This window comes from Triturus cristatus, chromosome 4_1 (assembly GCF_964204655.1).
Source record: "Triturus cristatus chromosome 4_1, aTriCri1.1, whole genome shotgun sequence".
Classification (NCBI taxonomy): Eukaryota; Metazoa; Chordata; class Amphibia; order Caudata; family Salamandridae; genus Triturus; species Triturus cristatus.
In genome coordinates this window covers 463,100,106-463,123,950 of record NC_140585.1, presented here as the reverse complement: position 1 = coordinate 463,123,950, position 23,845 = coordinate 463,100,106, and the positions used below count along the sequence as shown (strand labels likewise).

Below are 23,845 nucleotides of genomic sequence, written 5' to 3'. Positions count from 1 at the left end.
AAACATGATGTCACACATGTGCTTTACTGCGTCTTGCCCACAGTCACACGCTGCAAAACTACTCAGTCATTGCAATGAACATAGTAAAAACACTGCCACTCACACATATATATAAATACCACTCATTCACCAGTACAGCGCAATGTGATCAAGGCCGCATGTCTGGCGGCCGAAACGCGTCATTTGGACACTTGATGCTTGAATAAATCATCATTTAACTCTCAACTTTGCCCTTGGAGTCTGTTTCCTGGTGTTGCGCCTTTCTTTGGATGGTGGTACCCCATGCAAAATTTCATCTGGGACCCACTGGAGGGTTGAAAAAGTGATCTCGTATATGTAGCATGGAAGAAAGAAACCCACTGAAGGGTAGAAAAAATGCTAAAATAACTACATGCCCCAGCATGCATCTTATAAAAAACGGACTTGATTTCAAGGGCACACCGGAAGCCAATAAAAGTTAATAAAGTCATGCAGTAGGGATGTGGCAGCAATGAACTCTTTCCTGATGCGGCCTCTGATGAGAAGCACGAAGGCTTCGAAACGCGTAAGGCCGGGAGATTTATGAACAAGATGGAAATTTGCATGTTTTTGAAATAAAGAGATTTTGACAGCCGACCTGTCAGCGGAGTGCGGCTTCTAATCTGAGCACTTTGTGGATGCATAATAGCACGGCGGCTCCGGCCGTGGGAGCGACGCACCGCCTGTAAAGCATTGAAGGACAGGTAGAGGGGCCACATCCCCTCTATATCGGCGCTAAAGGTAAAGAATTGCAAACATGCAAGGTCTCATCTGGGAACCACTGGAGGGTTGAAAAAGTGATCTCGTATGTAGCATGGAGGAAAGAAACCCACTGAAGGGTAGAAAAAATGCTAAAATAACTACATGCCCCAGCATGCATCTTATAAAAAATGGACTTGATTTTAAGGGCACACCGGAGGCCAATAAAAGTTAATAAAATCATGCAGTAGGGATGTGGCAGCAATGAACTCTTACCTGATGCGGCCTCTGATGAGAAGCACGAAGGCTTCAAAACGCGTAAGGCCGGGAGATTTATGAACAAGATGGAAATTTGCATGTTTTTGAAATAAAGAGGTTTTGACAGCCGACCTGTCAGCAGAGTGCGGCTTCTAATCTGAGCACTTTGTGGATGTATATATATATATATATATATATATATATATATATATATATATATATATATATATATATATATTATCTACTGGCGGTCGCCAGTAGATAGTTATAGTTAGGACCGAGTTTCCATAGGAAATCTGAAAATTCTATTTTGAATAACTTTGGCGACGGTTGACGAATCCTCGCAAAATTTTCAAAACAAATGGGGCGCTCCGTTCAGCTCCTACCCTGAAAGTCTCGGGGTGATTCGTCAAGCGGGGGCCGAGAAAAAAGAGGGTCCCAAAACGCGTTTTCCCCATGCATTTTTCCATAGGACCTTTAGTCGAAGGTACAGCCCGAACGGCTGAACAGAATTACTTGAAATTTGGCAGAGAGGTAGTCCTCAGGTCAGGGAAGTGCCTTTTGCAGGTCTGGTGTCAATCTGTTCAGTAGTTCCTGAGAAAATAGCATTGAAAATCATATAAATATCTATAAGGGCGCACCGTGCGCGCACCGTGCGAGCACCCTAACGTGCGCGAGCGTAATTCTGATTGGTGGTTACATGTTAGTCAACGTTCGAATCGGTCGAAATCAGGAAGTGTCGGCCGCCATTTTGTTTGTTTTCAGTGCGAGAGTGAAAAAGGAAGGTGGCGAACGTGAAAAGGGGGCAGGGTAGAGAGTTCCTGACCCCCTAGCCTTTGTCAGGGGGTCCCTGAAGGACCCCGAAGGCAGACATTTTTTAAAAAAAATTTTGGGGAAAAAATCGCGGGGGTGCGCACGGTGAAACCCCCCCCCCCCCCAAAAAAAAATACGTAGTTTATTGTAAAATAAATATATTAAAAAAATAATAATACATAAATAACTTAGCATTTAAAAAACCGTACAAATTCACTGAAAAAACCATAGGTTTCACACACGTTATAGTTAGGAATTACCATTTAAAAAACCTTGCAAATTCACTTAAAAGACCATAGGTTTCACACATGTTATAGTTAGGTGGATATTTCACTCGTAAAAAACCAATGAAATTCCCCCGTTATAGTTAGTTCAGATATATATATATATATATATATATATATATATATATATAAAATACACACTGATCTCCATCCTGCGTAAGATTTATATTGCAACACCAATGAAGTGCAGAAATAGCAAAGAATAAAACGTGTACAGAAGTGTTGGCCACCTCATTCCTGAAGCTCCTAAAGTCTGAACTTCAGAGTAGTGCCCAGGGGCTGGGGATCGAGAGAGAATTGCCAGATGGAGAAGGAAAACGGAGCTTAGTTCTCATGTGTTCAGCAGACTGCCCAGCGTGAGCAGACCAGCTGCCCATCACCAGCATTAGAAGAGCTTCTGAGGGGTGCCTCAGAGCCTTGCATTGCATGCTGTACTTCAGAGCAGTGTTGACTGCAGCTACGGGTACAAAAACAGAGAACAAACTCCTATGCCCCTACACGAGGAGAGCTGCCAGGCTTGTGCAGGAGAGATGCCCCTGTAGGATGGCGTTTAAAACGAAAGCCCATTTGTTACTTGCAGTGGGACTCTTCTCTCAGGCCCTAGTACCAATTAAACATCCATATAAAAGAATGCTAACTTATGCAAAGTATGTAGGCTGATGGCAAAACTCAAGAAACAAACAATAGAGGCTTGTGCAACCAACCCAGTGGCTGAAGTGGATGACCACACCCCTTTTCTGCATGTACATGTTCCTAGCCTTTTGTGTAGTGTGTCGCAACAACACGTCTAAACTCGCCCGTGATCAAAATCCCCTTTCTGCATGTGCCGATCTTGTTGTAAATTTATTGTAGTGTTTTGCAAAATGTAGGTTTCGCTAAATACCTAAGCTTTCTAATGCTGAAGCTAAAGGGATAACTTTCTGTATATGTTCCAAGTATGGCATAAAGAATTAAATGGGTGATCGTTCCATTAACTTTTAAGATCTAGAATAGTCCTGCGTGCATTGCATAGAAAGTAGTCCCTGTAAGGTGGAACGATGCACCAACCGGCCAATAGCATAAGCTGAGAGAAAATACTGCTCTGGGAGCGGCAAAGTACACAAAATATATACTTGAACAAATTGGTAACTCAGTCTAGCAGAAGGCGGAGTCGTAAAGGCGGACCTAAATGCTTGTAATAAGTGTAGGCCACTTTAGTAATGTATTATCTCGACGTTTAATGATATGCAGAAGAGTGCTGGATCACCCAGGATCGTCCTGTGCTGGTGTCACCCATGGACATCCAAGCACAAAGGTAATCCCTCGCATGCTAGGAGACCTTATTCTTGGAAAAGGCAGCTGCCAACTGTCTGTAATGACGTGCTTCCAGAGGTTTATGTCTCCTCTTACAGATCTCGGAGAATATAAAAATAGACGTGATGTACTGTTTTGACCCCTATTTCTCTTACTGAAGGGTTGCTTTTTTTATACTCCTCTTTTTCTTGTTTGGGAACTCTTCTTCCATTAAAAGAAGCATTTTTAAATCGCCTCTTCTCATTTCTCTTATTGTGGCAAAATCGACAGAAGACTGTTTTTAGCAGATGTTTTTGCCTTACCAGTTGAAATAATTGTTTACCGATAAATGATGGCCTTGGAGTTTTCAGAATGAACATTTCCGTTTGTTTTTTTTTATATTTGGGACAGTCTGGAATGAGAAAAAAAAATCGGTGGTGATAGCGTAGTAGTATGAAAACACAAGATCAAAACTACGTTAGCATATATTATGTTTTAATATTGCCCCATGTATCTTTCATGACAAAAGTGAGTTTCCTAATAACATTTAATGTTAAAGTTAATATATAATTCTTCCTATCAAACTTCAGTTAAGTGCGTTGTTAGTGCTTGAAAGCGCATATTGTTAAATATCCTGTTCTGTAGCACCCAAACCACAGCCAAGAGTGAATGGCTCATGGCGAGTCCCTTTGATTAACCATCCTTACAACTGTTTTTAGTTACTTGGTGATAATTACTAGACTTAGCCACATATAATGAGAGATTCCTCCTGAAATGAATTATAACTTGCCAATGCATCATTCACAAACTGTGTACACCTGCCCCTGCTTTCAACTAGGCCTGGGCGGAATTTCATTTAAAACACACAAGATGATGGACGGAATGTTGCACATTGGCAGAACATTCACCCCCCGTCACAGATCTGGGTTTAATCCATCTTTATTTTGCTCACCACGCCACCCCAGTTCAGACATGGCCGTATGCAAATCAGTCTTGACCCTGTGCCTCATGGGAACAGTCCAGCCCGAACTGCCAAGCCATGTCTTCCCTGGACCGGAATCCAGCATCCTAGGACCGGTTTCGGGGTTTCACCCCTCTTCAGCCAGGATAGCTTGACTCCAGTGGCGTAGTGAGCACGGGACCCACGTCTGGGCATACCCTTCCCACATAGGGTGAACAGCAAAACACACGAGAGGGTGAATGTATGACGTTGTTCTGCATTCTGTCCATCAACTGTTGTTTTTTCGGAATTTCATTTAAGCCAGAGAAATCTGGTAGTTTTTGTAAATCCGTGTTACTCTTTGATGACACATTTAGTGAGTGCTAGCGTGTGCTTGCGCTTGCTGTTCATGTTGTTTTTAGCACTATTTCTTAGCACAAGATGCATCCTCACATTTTTTTGGTAAGAAAGGGTGCATTTTGGGCTAAGCAAATAGCACTAAATGCTGAGAGTAAGTGTGAGGGGGGGAGCCTAACTCCAAGTGCACATTTAGCTAGCACGAGCATTTTCTTGGCTCAAAATGCACTCTTGCGTCCATTTTGGACGCGGGGGAGCATTTTTGCACTGGGAAAACAAAGGTTCATGCAGAGTTACCCTTATTGCCTATTACCTAATTCCGCACAATCTTGTGGAATTTTAGGGTGATTCTGCGTGATTATGCTACATGAGATTATGCTAGTTACGCATAATCCATTTGGGGTTAAAACATTACTATTTTTCCTCAAATGTAGAGATAGTTAAACTGGGCGTATGGCCTCCATTATATTACCAAAATATATTCCTTAATATTTGGTTATTGTTTGAGGTAATGCTGTGGTTTTTCCCGTTACTTTTCCATTTCCCAACGCTGGATCTGTTTGGTTTAGTAAAATGTGCACCAGCCAGCTCTCATTCCACTTCTCGTGTCTGACTTTATGAGGGCACCCGCTGGCTGGCTTTGCCATCCTCGGAGTCTGAAGGTTATTGTACTGTCTAGTTTGTAAAAGAGGAAATGATACATTGAGGAGTGTTGTCCAGGCTACCAGATAAGCTTAGGAAATCTGAACCCCTTTGTATGTTGGCCTGAACAAATCCTGTTGAAAGTAAATGGAAAAGGGAAGAGCGCTCTCACGCCTAGCCACTTAGTGAAAACCAACACATTTCCTTTTTTTCGGCCCTGGCTGCCCCGCAAGCTGCAAGGTACAGATAACCGCAGCGGAGACGGCCATTGTCACGCGCGCACGGTGGAGCCTCGCTTCAGTGCAGAAACCGAGGCACGGCAGCCTTTTATATGGCTGCGCCATGAACGCCTATTTACCTTCCTGTGATGGTCAAGGTCTGTTTACTTCCAAAGCGCGCTTCCTGTTCAACTATATTTAGTCCACGGACATAGTGTGCCCAAGGGTGACGCGATATTTTCAAGTTCTAGAAGCAAGTAAGGAGGGGCAGGTAATTGTTTCTGCTCCGAGCCATGCAGGTGCCGTGTTTCTGAGGGACGGTTTCCCTAAAGGAGAGCTTTGTACGTAAGAAAGTATTAAAATGAGAGCCCTGATCAGTCTTGCAAATGCGGGAAGTCTCCTGTGATGCGATTATGAGTGAGAACGAAAAGGGTTTCACCTGCCGGAAACGCCTCGCACAGGAATGGGACCCCCAGTCTCCGCAATTGCTAGCTCTGCTCTGGAACCAACGTCACAAAAGAGCACGCAAAGCTATTTACAATCCAAAGTTGGCATCCTGATTGAAAGCCTGGCATTAGTGAAACTTTGGAAGTGCAAGGTGCAATTACATTGGCATAAATCTACCAGTATTCATTGAACGTTTAGGGTTAGATGCCAGGAACGGGGCAATAAAGGGGCCCAACGGAGACTACACAATGTCGTAACCCAGGGGCGGCTCCTCTATGTGGGCGGAGGAGCGTCGCCCCACTGCTTTTTCACAGTGCGAGAAGCAGAATCATAAAATGGTATTGGCTTAGGGGAGGGGAGGGAGGCTGTCTGCTCCCTGTTCCTGTAGAGGCAGGAAAACAGGAGCAGACCCAGCATTGAAGATGCGGGCCCCGGGAAAGGTATGTTTTAATTTTTTTATTATTTAAACACACCCCCCTTCCCTTGCGACCACTCACCCGTCCACCCCCTCACCCCCCCCTTTCCTTGTGACCACTCGCCTGTCAACACCCTGCCCCCACCCCTGATACATGCCGGCCACGACTGGTAACATCCACAAACTCAAAGGCTTGTGGGCATGTTCAAGCACTTTTCAGATAGTTTACCTGCTTGGAAAAGCAACGTCTGTTATTGGCACATGTAGTGGTGAACCGAGCGTAGGGTAAAAGGAGTTATCCTCAGCAGAAATATCTTCCTATTCAGGAAAATGTGCAAATGCACATTTCCATTTTAATACATTTTAGAAGTTGTTGTATTTGTTGAAATCTATTTTTATCATCGAGTTCCAGGATTATTCCTTAGATTATTTAATTCACAAAGACTTAGTGGTTAAGCCTCTCCGAAAAGGACGCTTCTCCGACTTGTTAATCTCTGCAGTTTTTCCTAGACAAAGCTGTTTTGCAGGAATTTGAAGGCAACAGACCTCCAGAAAAGTTTCATTCTGGAAGTAAAAACTTTAAAAGGAGCCAACCACTAAACGTACCCCATGGGGCATCAATGACCTAGTCAAACACTTGAAGAAAAACTGTCCTTTTTTCACATTTATTTTCTTATACCTTAGAATAACTTTCTTCACTGCTTTGATTTGGGGTGTTGTGTTTTTTAAACTTCTTTGTAACTCCAGATTCTGGGAACCTTTGTATATTGTAATTTAGATCTAACCTAGAGGCCGTTTTATGTGTCTCGTCAGCCTCCTGTTTTCCAAAAAATGATAAACACATGCATAATTTTTTTAAATATATATTTTTTTAATATTTGTTCCATTAGTTACCCACAGAAACTAAACACTATTTATTGAAAGTGCCTTTACATAGTGGAATGTAGCTAGGTAAATGATGTGTTATGCAGATTTGTGGAGTGCACTGGTGCTAAGCAGGTGAGATTCTGGCCACAACTAGGGCCTAGTGGGACTACTGGAAAAGCCAGGTTTTCATTTTCTTGCAGAATTCAAGAAGTGAGGAGGAAGCTCATGTGCAGTGGCAGGTAATTCCATGCTTTAGAAGCGGTGCAGGAGAAGGCTCAGTTGCCAGATCTGGTTTTCCGTATGCGTGGGATTTGTGCAAGTAGGAATCTGGATGAGTGGAGAAGCCAGGAAGGTATGTGAAAGCATCTGCGATTGTTGAGGCATGGGGGTCCAGTGTTATGTAGTGCCTAGAAAGTGTGGGTGAGGAGTTTATATTGTGCTTGTTTGAGAACGGGGAGCCAGTGGAACTCCATCAGGTGTGGTACGATGTGAGTGCTGTATGGGAGGTTGAGAGTTATTCTGGCCACCGAGTTCTGAATGGTCTGCAGCCTTCTGGTGAGTTTTGTGTTGCTCCTTGCATAGAGGCTGTTTCCATAGGCCAGCTTGCTTGTGACCATGGTGTTCATGATGACTTTCCAGGTGCTGATTGGGAGCCATTTGAAATTCTTTCAAAGCATCTTTAGGGTATGGAAGCATGAGGCAGTGACAGCATTGACTCGGGCGGTCATGACGAGTGTGCTGTCGTTGATGATCCCAATATTCTTGGGGTGGGTAGTGGGGCTGGGTGTCGGTCTTAGCTCTATTGGCCACCTGGTGGAGTCCCAAGCTGATGTGCTGTTCCCGAATGTCACAATTTCTGTCTTGGTGTTCCTCTTTAGACAGTGGTCTTTATCCAGTGTGTGATTTCAGTCATGCAGGCAATTAACTTGATTCGGTACTGGGTGATTGGTCCTTGAGGGAAAGAATGAGTTCCCTGTCATCGGCATAGGAGAGGGCGTTGATACTGTGAGAGCGGATGATGCTGGCTATTGAGATCAAGTATGCTTTGAAGAGGGTCCGCTCAGGTAGGATCCTTGCTGAACTCTGCAGATGAGGTCGCGTACGTCTGAGGTGTAATATGCCAGGCTGACTGATGGGGCCCTTCCAGTCAGGAAGCAGCATATCGATCAGAGTGCTTGTCCTTGGGTTCCAATGTTGTTTAGGCATTGGATGAGGTTGGGGTGGGAGACTTTATCAAATGCTGCAGAGAGGTAGAGTAGGATGAGGCACGCTGTGTTTACTCTGTCCAGAGTCATGTGTATGTCAGTCGTGGCAGGGATGAGGGTAGTTTCTACACCTGTTGGGTCTGAAACCAGACACAGTGGTGGTGACTGTTTGGTGGTGGTTGAGGTATTCAGTGAGGTGTCTGTTACTGATTTTCTCTAACACATTGGCTGGGAATGGGAATTGGTCTGTAGTTGGCAAGTGTTAAGGGTTCGCATAGGGTTTCTTCAGCAGTGGAGGACTGGTATGCGTTTGCAGGCATCTGGGAAGGTTGAGGAAGAGGTGGACACATTAAGAATAGGTTTGAACATGGCACTGATGGATTGCAGTCCCCTGGAGTACGTGTGGTGAGGGCAGGGGTTTGAGGCGACCCTAAGTAGATGGCTTTTATGATAGCAGGGGTTTCCTCTGGAGTGAGGGCAGGCAGTGTGGTTAGCTTTGGATAAGATCAAGAGACGTGTGGCAAGGTTGGTCGGGTCTGGTTGCAGGGTCAAGTTGCTGTAGCTGGTGGTGATTTTCTTGCTGAAGAATAGAGAGAGATTGATGCACAGGTCTTGCGAGCTAGAGATCGAGTAGGATGTGAGTGATGGTGAAGTGGAATCTTTCACAATGGTGAAGATTTCATTGCTTCTGTTGGTGCTTGAATCGATGCAGTCTGCCAGAATGGTGCATTCCCCCACGGTGCGGAGGGGGTGCGGTGCCGCTGTGCTCGTGACGAGCTGAGCTCGTCATAACGGCCGCGGCCTGCCAACGCACGATAAATTCCCTGCCAGTGCGGGAGAATTAATCAGTGGGCGGGGCCATGACGAGCTCAGCTCCTCATGAGCACAGCTCCACTGTGAGTCATTTAGAGCTGAGCTCGTCGCGAGCACAGCGGCGCCGCGCGCCCCCCCCCTCCGCACCGTGGGGGAATTACCCTCGCAGGGAAGGGGGTAAGTCTGCATAGTACACAGCCATGCCTGCTTCTATTTCACAAAACATAACTTTATCTCAATCAGCTCTGTTCACACTGTTATTAAAACTGATTTCTCACATTCACACAAGGAGTCGATCCTGGGGGTCTCATTTGGGGACGGGAGGTCTATATTAAATTCCTGGATAGAGCCTTCAAAGTGTCATGATCTTATTGCAGTTTTTCATCTCACCATACCTATTTCATCCTAATTTCCTCAGCGAGGGACCATTCTGAGACGCCTTTTATCCAGTTCATCACTACTGGTTTTCGATTTGTTAGCAAAGATATTGAAATGTGTCTTTTGACTAATAATAAATTAAATTGTACAAACCTGGATTTAGTTTTATCTTTTAAGTGGATTGCATCATTGCCTAACAAGCATTCCTGTGGGTGGACTGCAGTTGTGAAGTACAGGTGATTACCATACCTATTTACACAACCTGTGACCAGCATTCAAGTATGTGCGTACATACCAAACGATAGTAGGTCACCTCTTGTCCACCACATTTGGGGCAACCTATTGCCTTGCTAGCGTCTGTTCAGTGGAACATCGCTGGAGTCCCATAAGTTCTGTGTATAATGTTAAAATACAGCAGGCAGAACCTAGAAACATACATAATTACATATGTGCAGGTGCTTTTGGTCAACTCCCTTCCTCTCTTGATCGGTTCAGCTGTAATTCACATTTTGCTTCCACCCACCATAACATACAGCATCGGATAGTCGCGCAGCTCTCTTCAGACACTGGCTTTTTTGCATTGTAGATCATGACATTTTGCCTGATTTCATGTGCACAGCTGCCTGGAAGATGGTTTCCCCATTAGTGCCAGCACTGGTGTGCCTGGGATTTTAGGCCACTCAGTTGTTTTTACATGATTTTTTTTTTTTAATACATTTGCTATTTTTTTGCATACCTGTGCAAAAAAAAAAAAGATACAAAAAGTGCACGCTTGCCAAGGCCAAACCTACTGGCTTTGCAAATTCATGTTTTTTGTGGTTATTGCAAGATTTGTATTATTTGATGTGATGTTTTAGCATACTAACGCTGCACGTTGTATTGTGATAAACTAATGTGACCGTGTGACATTATAGAAGGTACGGTGAGTTTGAAAGGAGCGGTCTTTTTTCATCTTTGGCATTTTTTATGTCCCGGCCGATCAGCTTAATTATTTTGCTAGCAGTAGTGGCCATCATAGGTGGGTTTGCATCTGCTCTGGGGTGCTCTAGTTGTTCAGAGTCCTCTGAATACATGCAGATCTGCAAATACCTACATGAATAGAGAGGTGTGATGCGTCTGTGCAGTTGGCGTGCCAAAGGCAAAACCCGATGTGCCTGTCATGACAGGATAATGCAGGGAGCAGGGTAGACTTTGTCATTATAACCGAGTCAGCTGTGCCATTCGTTTCTCAGAATGGTAACTGTTTTACTTGTACAGGAGTCTATTTTCTATATTTAAGCACGGATAACAATGACTGTGAAGGCTTACAGGCTGAATTTGCAGCCGGAGGCATGCAGAGTGAATATACTACATAAGTGCTAGTCAAAAACTTCATTTTTGAAATGTATGCTACTTAACCCATGACGACTAGCTGAACAGAAGCAAATTACTGAATGGGACTTGGATTTAGCTGCGGCCAGCAGCATTCAGCCAACTGACAGTTTGGGCCCTTCCTGCAGGTTAAACGTTATTCATGAAGATTGTGAAACGCGTAATAGGGAGATTTAGTCTTTTTCTAGAATTCATTACAGTTACTCGGGGTATTTGACATCGCTTCTCAGCTGCAGACATACTTGCTTGTTCTTTCATTCGGTCTTCAGTAGGTTTTTGTCATTGTCTACCATCCACCCAGTCAGTTATCCACTTTCAAGGAATATCTTGCTAGTATTCCTGACCTGTGTGCCATTAGAGCTACCGCACCCTGGTGATTTTAATGTATGGGCAAATTTTTTTTTTTTTTTTTTTTTTTAGAAACCGTTTATTGCAATCTCAAATATATACAGGTATGGGCCTACAACCTTCCGGCCGGCCGCTAAGGTGACGATAACAAATGACATACATACAATTAGGCACTTAGATTTACATAGATACTAAGGCAGGAGGTATCCACAACGCGGGCCATATGGCTCTGAGCCCACAATACGGTTTCATTTTATACAACACAACAACAAAAATAAACACACACCCGCAAGGCAACCCACGATCGAAATTGGCAGCACGTGCTCCTCAAATGGGGGACCCCAAACCATCCACTGAAAACCCCCGAGAGGGGAAGGGAAACAGGTCCGGGACTGGGAGAACACTGTGCTCGGAACTGAGGGAGGAAGGAAACTAGGGGGATGGAGCTGGTGAAGCGGGAGGCAACAACGGCGGCTCGCAGATATCCCCGCGGTAGGCGTTCCAGGGGCCCCATATCTTCACCCATGCCCCAGGCTTACCCCGCGCCACATACACCACCTTTTCTCGGAACATGCACCAATCCATGTGTTCTTTCCAGGCCGACACCGCCGGGGACCTCTGGGATCCCCATAGCTGTGCAACGTCCCGTTTAGCCACCATATAGCCCAGAGTCACCCATCGCGTCTGCGGAACCGAGTAATCGGTCGGTTCCCACACATTCAGCAAACATCTCCTCGCTTCAGGCAACAGCGCGACATGCGTAACCGCTCGCAGGACCTCATGCACACCACGCCAGAATCGCTCCACCCTCGGGCATTCCCACAAAATGTGCAAAAAGGTCGCTGAGGCACCACACCCACGCTTACACAATCCGTCCTCGGCATAGCCCATACGCAGAAGCCTTGGCCCCGTCATGTACACCCGGTGGAGTATCTTAAGCTGGACGAAACGAAGGCGAGCCGGGATGGCCACCTCCTTCGGAGAGGCCACCGCGGAAATCCAGTCCTCGTCGTCCAACTCCAGCCCATCGGCAACCCAGGCCCCGCGGAGGCCAGTCAGTAAGCCCGAGCGATCATTTATCAATTTCTTGTAAATGAGGGAGATCGTGCTGTCCGGAACATGGCCATCTAGCACTCGATCCTCCAGGGGGGAGGACTCCGGGATGGAGGCCACGTCTGGGAAGACGGAGCCCAGCGCGTGACGGACCTGCAGGTACCGAAAGTATTCACTGCCCCGCAGCTGAAACTCCGCCTGCAACGTCTCGAATGTTTTAAATCCTCCCCTCGTCCAGAGATCCCCCACTGTACTGATGCCTATAGTGTCCCACTGCTCAAAGCCCTTCGAGGTCCACAGAGAGCCCAACCTCTCAGACGCATACAGCGGTGACGCCCGGGTCAAACGGTCCTTCCAGCCCATAGCTGCATTAGCCGCGTGCCATACTCGCACCATGACACGCGTGGGTCCCGTCAAGCGGGAATCGGGCACACTAGCGTAGAGCGCTCGATTGTAGTCGCCACCGGGCAGGAGCATCTTGTCCATTTCAAATGCCGGGTTTAGGGCGGGCCCATAGAGGCCCTGATTAATTGCAGCTAACTGGGAGGCCCAGTAATACCGTTTGATATCCGGGAGGGCAATTCCTCCGTCGTACCACGGGAGCGTCAACTTTGCCAAGGCTATACGCGGCCTCCCATCCCAGAACAGGCGGCGCTGTAGACCCTCCACTTCACGGAAGTAGCGCGCTGGGACCAAGTCCATAGTGTTCTGGAGAGCGTACAGGAAGCGCGGCAGTGACATCATCTTGAACAACGCCGCCCGGCCGAGTGGCGAAAGTGGCAAGCGCCGCCAGCGCGCAACGTCCTCCTTCAAGCGCTGGAGGGGGGGGAAGCAAATTTCGCTCGTAGCGGGCCACCGGGTCCAGCGTAATGTAGACACCCAAGTATCGAAATCCCTCCGAGGCAATCTGGATCGGACAGCCCCGCGGGAGGACAGGAGCCTCCCCGGAAAGCACATAGATACAGGATTTGGCCCAGTTGATGACAAGGCCTGAATTGCGGCCAAAAGAGTGCAGAACATCGACCAGGACAATCAGTGATTTGCGCGGGGAGGCTAAGTACAAAAGGATGTCGTCTGCATAGAGAGACACGCGGTCCTCATACTCAGGGGACCAACGGAGACCTCGGATAGAAGGGTGCCACCGCAGCCACTCTGCCAGGGGTTCCAAAGCCAGTGCGAACAGGAGCGGCGACAGGGGGCAACCCTGTCGCGTGCCCCGTCCCAGCACGAATGGGGCCGAGACTCGACCATTCACCACCACCTGCGCAAGTGGGTCCGAGTACAACAATTTGACCCAGCTGATGAAACCCGGCCCAAAGCCAAATTTCGCCAGCATCGCCCAGATGTACGGCCACTCGAGTGTGTCGAACGCCATAGTGGCGTCCAACGACGCCAAGATGGCCGGCTCCCGCACGAACGGAACACGCGCTAGCACGCCGTGCAGGCGTCGCAGATTAAGAGCCGTATTGCGATGGGGGATAAAGCCGGACTGGTCTTGGTGGACCAGGTCGCCCACCACTCCGACCAGCCGGTTGGCGAGCACCTTGGCGAGGATTTTAGGTTCCGCATTCAAGAGCGAGATAGGCCGATAGGATGTGACCCGATCTCGAGGTCTCCCCTCCTTGTGGATGACCTTGATGGTAGCCAGACGCTGGTCCGGCGGGAGGGAGCCCCGCGAGTGGGCCGCAAGGAACATTGCGTGGAGGTGGGGTGCCAGTACATCCGGTCGCAGCTTGTATAACTCGATAGGAATGCCGTTCGGGCCCATGGCCTTGCCAGAAGCGACCGAGCGGATGGCGAGGGCGATTTCGTCCGAGGCGGGGGCGGCATCCAGCAACTCCCTGTCCTCCACAGAAAGGGAGGGGAGCGCGATGTCACGCAGCAGGGCATGGGAATCCTCCTCCGAGCAGGGAGAAACCGGGGAATATACCTCGCGGAAATGATCCGCGAAGCAAGAAACAATGCCTTCCAGGTCAATGACACGCACGCCATCCGTCCTCTCAATCAGCGGGACCACACGACTCGCTCTCTCCTTCTTATCCAACCACGCAATCAACTTGCCCGCCTTATCACCCACATCATACAATCGCCCCTGTTGCTCTCTGCTGAGGCCCCTGGCCGCCTCCGTGACGAGGGCCCTATAGGCCGCCTGCTTAAGGTGCAGAACGTGGAGCGCAGCGTCAGTCACCCCACTCCCCAAATCACCCTCCAATTCAGTAATTTCGGCCTCCACCCGGGTCACCTCCTCCTGTGCGCGCCTCCGGGCATGGGAAATAAAGGAGAGGGCCTCCCCTCTCAGCACTGTCTTGAAAGCCTCCCACAGGGAGATAGCCGACAGGACTGACCCCACATTCTCCTCGAAATACCGTTGCAAGGATTTAATCAAGTCAGCGCGAATAGTGGGGTCGCGCAGGTACCAAGCGTTGATTGGAGCTACCCTGCCCTCCCCCCTCAGGAAGACACCAAAGTGCAACAGGAGCGGGGAGTGATCTGAAATGCCCCTAGCCAAATGGCGCACCTCCCCCACCCTCCCGGCATAGGCCGCAGGGACAAGGATATGATCAAGCCGCGAAAGGCTACCATGGGCACCCGAATGGAAGGTGTACTGCAGCTGAGTGGGATGCTTTAAACGCCAGCAGTCTACCAATCCCAGTGTGTCCAAAAGGCCCGACAGCCACGCCTGTGCCCGGGGGAGGTCCCTAGGGGGATAACGATCCATAGTCCCAGAAGCCACCGCGTTGAAGTCCCCCCCCAACCACCAGAAGCCCCCCCGGAAGGTCAAGAAGGAGGCGTCCCAAGTCCGCAAAGGTGGTGGACTGTAACCCCGGTGGGACGTACACTGAGACAAAGACGACTACTTTGCCCTCCATTCTCCCCACCAAAACAGTGTAGCGTCCCCGCTCATCGTGGCGCACCTCGTCTATTTCTAGCGGGAGCGAGGTCTTGACCATAATGCCCACCCCTCGTGAGCCTGATGTAAAGCCCGAGTGGGCCACCAAACGATAATCACGTCGATTCATGGCACAAAAGGAATTACCAATAAGGTGTGTCTCCTGCAGAAAGACCACATCAGGCGAAATCCGTTTCAGATACTGCAGGACCACACCCCGCTTAATCCTATCCCCCAGCCCGTTAACGTTCCAGGACAACAAAGTCAGGTCCCTACCCCCCATCACATACAAAAGCCATCATTTGTCCCCCCGAGAGCAACTCAAAAACACCAGTACAATAAAGGGTTTGCCTTGCGGTAGAAACGAACCACACCCCACCCCAACCCACCCATCCCAACAGAACTCCCCCCACCCTGCACCCCTGCATGAGCCCAAACAGCCCCCCCAAAGTGCAGTGTGCCTGTCGCCCCATAGAAGAAAACTAACTAGTCCCCCAGAGGAGGAGGGAGATCCCCCAAGAGACCCCGCACGACCTCCACAGGAGGGGAACTTACCCTAACAGTCAATGGTGACAACAACACAGCCCGGAGCAAGGCCTACCATTAGTCCCTTAGTCCTGGTCCGGCGGGCCCTCCCCACCAACCGCTCCCCCCCCGCCCCCCCGCCCCCGATCTCCGGGCAAAGTGTCCAGCCAGTCTCCGGCCGCCTCGGGACGATCAAAAAAATGCGTGCGGCCATCTACCTCCACCCTCAGCTTAGCTGGAAAAAGCATCGAATATTTGAGATTCAGGTCTCGCAGGCGACGTTTGACACCCAGAAAGCTTAGTCTCTGCTTTTGGACCGCCGGGGTAAAGTCAGGATAGAAATTAACATCCATGTTATCAAGTCTGACTGGCCCTTGGAGCCTAGAAGTCTGCAGGATAGCGTCTCTGTCCCTAAAATTGAAGATCCGGGCGATGAGAGGCCTCGGAGGGGCGCCGATCTTAGGTCTACCCCCGGGGACCCTATGGGCCCGTTCCACTGCAAAGAATTTGCTCAGCCCCCGAGGCTGTAGGTGGGTGAGGACCAGGTCCTCCACGAACAGATCCGCTGCCTCCGCCTCACGTCCCTCCGGCACCCCGATAATGCGGACGTTGTTTCTCCGGGCCCGACCCTCGGAATCCTCCAGTCGACGATTCATCAGGGCGCTCGCCTGGCCAAGCCAGCGCACCTCCTGTTGGAGGGCCGCCACGTCAGTTGTGAGGCCCGAAGTAGAGTGGGCCAAAGAATCGACCCGGTCATTTGTTTTGGACAGATCGGCTCTCACGAGGCCCACGTCCACGAGGACCGAGTCGATCTTCTGCGCCAGAGTGTCAAAGCGCTGGTCCACCGAGGCCTTCATCTCGGCGATGGCGCCCATGACGTCCCGGAGGGTCAGGTCCGTGGGCGGAACAGGAGCATCAGTCGGGCCCGTGGGGGACCTACGCAGCACCTCTGGAGATCCCTTCTGGAGGGTGTAGCGGTCCATGTTATTGGATTGTTGGGCCGTGCCACGACGGGTCGACTTTACCTTGGCCCGGTCGCCATCTTGTTTTGTGGCCATGGTCGCAATCCCCAAATCGAGCCAATCTCCTCAGAAAGGGGGCAGACAATCCCGTTCAAGGGCTCCGGGGGGGGGCGACCACCGCTCCTCAGGACGGATCGCAGCCGGCGGGCAGCCCAACGAGGCCACAGCACCGCACACCGCCCCGCAACCCAACCTCGCCTGGCAGCAAGGAGGGCGCAAAAGTGAAAGTGCGGGGTACGCGAGCCACCCAGCCTTGCCCGCCGCTGTTGTTCACTTTGTGTCCGGATCGCCCCACAACTCCAGTACGGGGGACCGGCGTGGAGAAGGCCGCAAACCTCAATCGATGCTCCTGCCGGTGTCCGAGGTCCGATTTAAAAACGGAAAACGGGCGTCACCTCTGCACGGGCTCACAAATACAGTCCCCTCATCTGGGACAGGATTCTGTCAGGATTTATGCAGGAGGTCGCGGAGGTCCTCGGGAGCCTCGCACCTACGCGGCCATCTTGGTTGCGCGCTAGGCTCCTCCCGTATGGGCAAATTTAAGTCAGTTTTGAGAGGTTACACATTGATTAGGCACTCTTTCGGATCATTAACTAGCGTTTCAACCTACTGAGTCCACACATGCTGGCAATGTGCTGACTTGTCTCTTTCTTGTCTCACCAGTCTTGTTAGAGGAAATACAACTTGTACCGTGAACAGATAATTATGCTAGACAGTTTCTGATCCTGCAGCTGCCTCTCACGTTGCCTAGAAATTCTGATCATGAAGATGGACTTGGAGGCCTTGATATCATCTTTCCCCAAATTTACTCCATAATAAGCATTTGGAATACGTGTCTTCCCTGAGGGATGATCGTGAGACTGCAGTCTTTCATTAACACTTGTATTCAGTGTAAAATTTGGGACATTCTTCATGGTAAGGTGTCCAAACATTTTAGATTGCACCCTCCTTATATTCGGAGTCTGTAAAACGATGTAACGTTGATTCTCTTATAATCAGGACTCCAAAATCATAAATGAAATGCAAGGCAGAACTTAAAACACACAAACTATTTTTCTGTTCAAGGGCCAGTGCTTTAAAGAGCGGATTTCATTTGTGCGGCTTCTTCACCGATCAAACCTACCTTTCAGTGAGGTACTGAGCATCACAACCCGTGGTGCCTTTCTATTACCACTACTCGATCTTTCTTTAACTTTTTAATTAAACATTTTTAAATATCAGATGGTCGCTGATGATATTAACAGATCTGTAGACTTAACAGACTGAAGGTCTTGAAAAACGTACTTATTTCTAACTAATTGCTGTGGAAAAAGTGATTCCAACTTAATTTCTATTGAAGCAACTGGATTTCTTTTAAACAAATTCCCCACTTGATCCTCTTCCTCGTACTTTCCTTCCCTTATGTGGCAGTTTCTAACCAGAACAAGCTTCCTGTCCATCCTGCATTTCGGAGGCAGTTTTACAGATCTGTTCACTTAACAACTGCATTAGGTTTTGACATTAGCACCTTTATAAAGTCTCGATTCAATTAGCATACCGATTTTCTTCATTGATAGCTTAATTTCTTGTTAGACTTTTATCTTTAAAACTAAATTTGGACACTTTTAAATGTGTTATTTCTTAAATCCTGGCATTTGGCTTAGTGTAGCACTAATACAACATACTTTCTTCCCGAGGAAGGCTTAGCGGATTGTGCACTCCCATATTATCATTCTCCTAATCCCTTTCTTGTCAGCACCTGTGTACATTCACCCTTTAATAAAGCTATTATCACGCCTAGGCAAGAAAGACCTCTTGGTCATCAATCATCAGAGTGGGGTTTGTGCTTTCTTTCCAGGATATTTGTGGAGTTGAAAAAAAGTTACATTTCCAGTTTATTTGGAAGCCTCCAATGCCCTCGACTATGCACAGAAATGATGCCGGACAGTCCACGTCTCCTTAAACTGTGGTAGTACCAGATCATTGCTGAATAAAGACACTATTAATCACTCTGCCACATCTGACAATATTGATCATACAGCACTGACCAGCAAACACAGTGCCATGCATGTTGCCTCTTGTGCTTTTAAGATGGACTTCTTCTTTCCTTTCTGACTTACCTTTTTTTTCATTCCTTCCTGCTCTGATCATAGATCTGTTACCCGTGTGGTCCTTAATACATCATTCTCTAGTCTAATGTGGTTTTGACATATCTGGTTATGATTCACAGCTGCTTCCTGGACTTAACTGGCCCCAATACTACCAAAGCAGTACTTTTCAGTCCTGTATGGCAACAGAGGCAGACTTAATGGTCAGAAACACCTTTAACCTAAACTAGAGTAATTTGTGTTTTTTTGGGTGTTTGGCAGGTCTTCTTCTGGATGGATGTCTGCTTTGTGGCCAAATCAGCAGAGGCCTCTTGCTAATCTAGATGATACATCTGGAAATCCGGCATTATTTTTGACTTTTACTTTAGTATGGTCCCTCAAATTAATACGGGGCCAGAGTGGCTGACTCTGGAGCGTGGGGCTCACGGTTCGATCCCTGCACCCGCGGCTGCTCAGAACAGCACAGCACCATGTGACTCTAGGTAATGGCTCAATTAATCTCCCCGACGGCCCCCAGCGACTTGACACCCTTAGGAGTGATCAGTTTGCGCTTTACAAATACCACATGGATGGCTGGATGATTGCCCCTGGAGTCCCACATTTCACCCACATGCCTTGTTCTCAAGTTAAATAATATAGCTTTAGAACCTGCCATAGCGGGCTTTACTGTCCATTAAAAGCCCGCTCCAGCGTTAAACGCCTGAGCCGAAGGCGAGGTTCTTTAACAAGGGAGCAGGCCTTTAATGACTGGTAGAGCCCACTATGAAGGGCTCTAAGGTTATTAGAACATTCTTCCACTAGAGGGCAGAATGTTCTAATTTTTAAAACAAAGGCCTCACTGAGTCATAGTGGATTGAAATCCCCTCAGGCTCCGTGAGGGCTTTCGTTCACACCAACAGCTGTGTACAAACAAGGGGAATGTTGGAGCTCTGGGATTCTACCGGCCATTAGAAGCCCGGAGCACTCCATTGTTTTCAGTGGAGCTCCCAGTATTCCAATGTTCTAATTTTTCTTAAACCAGTGAATCTGTAAGGCAATCTTACAAGTCTCAAACTACTTGTCAATATCTTCTCCCACAACAAAGTCGGGCACCGAACCTTTAGGAATATGGACGCTCTTGACTCCGGAGGGTACTTGAGAAACGTTGCCACTATCACTGCTGGACTCTGACTGTCTGGTCTTTAGGTCCAACTCCTTAAGGCTCCTCTCAGGAGCCAAACACTCCAAGGCAATTCTATCCTCCATGACGAGTTTCTTTTCCTCCAGTCTCTTTGGAGGTGTTGGTTCAAATCCCGCTGCTTCCTCCAAAGCTAGATATTGGGTTACTTATTGACTGAAGTGTGAACCCTTCTCAAGCAGCCACCACAATCCTAGTCAGGGTAAGGCAAAAGCAAACCTCAAATTAACCTGTGCTCAATCCCTGGTAGCTTTGCACAGAGCAGTCAGGCTTAACTTCGAGGCGATGTGAAAAGTACTTTTTTTTAAAATTGGCTTTATTGATGTTTTCAAAAGTATTCAAAGAATACATCAACATTATGCTCACCAGTGCCACATATATATATATATGAACTGAGCAAACCCATAATGCAATTTCATTAGTACATATGCAGATATTAATATGCAACGTTTGTTTTTTCCCATCTCCCAAGGACACCGCCCCATGTTACTTGTCCGGGTTAGACAGCAGGTATGTTTGTGAGGGGATCTCAAAGCCAGTGGTAATTCTTCTGCATAAAGTTCCAGTTGTGCGTGCAATCGACCAGATCCAACAGCCATTTCCTCTTTTTGGGTATAGCACGTTTACTCCAAACTCACCAAACTATGGAGGGTTCTCGACGAAGCAGGGATAGCACCGGAACTGCTAACATTACTCGTCCGCTTGCACGAGAACTATGCACGAATTAGGTGGGGAACGCAGGGGGAGGTTACTGACACATTCCCTGTAGAGCGTGGTGTTCGGCAGGGATGTGTCTTGGCACCCACGTTGTTCTCCCTGTTTATCAATGGCATTGTAGAATATCTGAGCCGTTCCCCCACAGACGCTCCTGTATTGGCTGGGTCTCGCGTGCCTGTTCTCATGTTCGCGGACGACACACTGATAGTCTCACGGACACCTAGCGGCCTGCAGAAGGCGCTAAATGCATTCGGTGACTTTTGTCGAGAACGTGGTCTTGAAATAAACACCTCCAAAACAAAGTTTATGTGCTTAAACAAGCGACAAAATTTTAGAGGTGTTATTAAATTCAACGGCACCCCGCTGGAACAAGTAGAGGCATTTACATATCTAGGGATATCCCTCCAGAACAATATGAAATGGACAAACCATATTGATATGGCTGCCCTAAAATTTCACCAGTTAGCGGGAGCAATTGTTTCGAAATATAAACTATCCTTGACTAAACCCATCACTCCAGCCTTAGAGATTTACAATATGAAGGCTATTAGTGCTGTACTATATGGATCGGAATTATGGGGCTTTGGCAACCTGAAACAACTAAGATTAGCTGAAAATAAGTTCTTACGTTGCTTAACGGGAGTTCCCCGAAGTACCCCAATGATTCCACTAGCATATGATCTTGGTAGGAAAAGAGTTGAGGACTTGGCACGATTGCGCCCACTCCTTTATTGGCGACGCATCATGGTCACACCGGAACTTGCGCACTATGCTACTGCCCTAAAAGACATTATTAGGGCTGACCATTTTCACTCTATAGCATGGCTTAAAGAAATCAGAGACTTGTTAATAAAACTAGACCTGGGGCATCTATGGAATGATCCAAATGGGTTAAAATTTCCTCCAAAGCCTGTACTCAAAAAAATGTACTGGGACATGACTTTAACATCTGCTTTTAACACTGGCCAGAATTCCAATCTAACAGGACGATACCTCGACATTAAATGTATTACATCTTGTGAGGCATTTTGGGATTACATAGAGAGGCCCTCTGATAGAAAACTGTATTTTCAGTTTAGAATTGGGTCTCTCCCTGTTAAAGCATTCACCCAAAATTGGTTATCTAATCATGATAATAGCTGTCCTCACTGTCGAGATTTGATTGAAGATGCTGGCCATCTATTGTTTGTCTGTCCATTGTATGTTATTCCACGTCGAAGGTGGATAAAACCAGTATGTTTAAATTTGGGAATACGTAGATACAAGGATGCCCTAAGGATACTCGAATCTGATTGCACCCCATGCTTGGTTATTGCTGTAGCAAAATTCTTGGGGTGGGCCTGGGTAATACGTTTGCGTACCCTAAAAATGCTAGAAGCTGGATAATGAGTATCTGACACCAAGGTCATTGTTCTAATTTTGTTATAAAGGTTTGTTTTTTAAATTGATGGTATTAATTTATCGGAACTATTCGCCAGCATCATGGTTTAATGTAATTTTAAAAATTGTACATTGTTTTTAAAAATAGTATTTATATTTATTGTTAGGATGTAAACATGCTTTTATGACATGCTGTCGAATAAAGCTTTGAAATTTGATTTGATACTGCTTTGCATTGGTTCTGAGATTTCTTAGAAAATAGAATTCATACCATCTCTCTGGGCACTTAAGTCTCGTACCATGTTGATCAACAAGGTGGTAGCTCAGGGCTTCTGCTTAAGCCCCACATTGTTTAACATATATATGGCCCCACCTAGCTACTATCGCTAGAACCCTTGGATTTGAAATTATATAATACGCTGTCGATACACTGCTTATTTTCTCTGTTGATAAAGACTTGGATATAGTTAAGGTCCAGTTCTCCAATGGCATGAAAGCGGTTGCAGAATGGATGGTAACAAACTGCATACAACTAAATGCCGAGAAAACCGTGATCATGCTGTTTGGTAAGGCCCAGCAACTTTGGACATCAGAGTGGTGGCCTATAGAACTATGTCCTGCTCCTATGCCTTAACAGGTAGTTAAGAATCTTGACCTTAAAATAGATCAGTCTTCATCTGTGAAAGACCGTGTTGGATCCATTAGTGGTAGCTTCTTAAAAATGATGCGTCTACTGAAGAAAGCTTATTCCTATCTTCCAACTTCTGCATGGAAAACTCTTGTTCAGGCTCCAATTATTAGCAAATTAGATTATGGCAATTCTCTACTCCCATCAACACATGAGAATCTAATGTCCAAAATGCAAGTGGTCCAAAGCCCAGCTGCACAGCTTGTTTGTAATCTCCCTTCCAGCTCTGTGTCTGAACCTTTACTGAGAGCCCTGCATTGGCTGCCAATTAAGAAAGGGGCAATTATTAAAATGTGTTGCCTTCCATGCAAACCACTAATGAGTTACGGTCCCAGCTATTTACCACTGTCAAGTTAGGAATTTGAGCTCTAGGGATAAATCCTTGCTTATGTTTCCTCGTGTTCACCGGACAAGATGTAGTGTCAGGTCTTTTACTTACCTAGCCCTGTACTATTGGAATAACTTGCTTTATCATATCTGCATCCGTTCTGATTGTTAAATTTAGGAAGCTGCTTAAGACAGTCCTATATTAATCAGCATTCTGTCTTGTGACATGGCTAGGGTTACACTCATAATTGCGTACTAGGGAGTGCAAGGTTTTGTAGTTGTGTGCATATTGCCTTAAACATTCCGGCCTTGCTAATACACTATAGCGAGGGTTATTGTAAAGGGCACCCCCGTTTTACCATTATCATGACACCTTTAGAGTAGGAAGAGTAGGATGATGCCAACTTATACAATGGTGTGTTCTGTACTGCGCGTCATATGTATCTCCTGTAGAAATGTGATCTGTATTTTATGTGGTTCTAAGTAGGAGAGCACCAGTCAGGTTTTGCAAGGATTATTAAGCCCCTTATGTTCCCAGCTAAAAGGTTTATGTGTCCCCCGGGCTGGGCCATACTATAGTTTTAGATGGCAAATGGGTAGTGCACAGTGAAAGTGGTGTAGTAAGCAGCACTCT

At 47.2% G+C, this 23,845-nt stretch overlaps 1 protein-coding gene across 13 annotated transcripts in view; it reads left to right on the top strand.

The window, feature by feature from the left end:
- The window catches only part of EPS8 (EGFR pathway substrate 8, signaling adaptor), an 861,544-nt gene that overhangs the window by 168,819 nt on the left and 668,880 nt on the right, over positions 1-23,845 (top strand). Inside the window, exon 1 of one of the 13 annotated variants that reach the window (XM_085652659.1) lies at positions 6,332-6,388. The exons of 11 other annotated variants lie outside the window; for them this stretch is intronic. The gene's annotated coding sequence lies outside the window, so the exon portion shown is untranslated. Of the gene's footprint in view, positions 1-6,331; positions 6,389-23,845 lie in introns of those variants that run through there. One more of the 13 variants, XM_085652646.1, reaches the window with a different exon arrangement.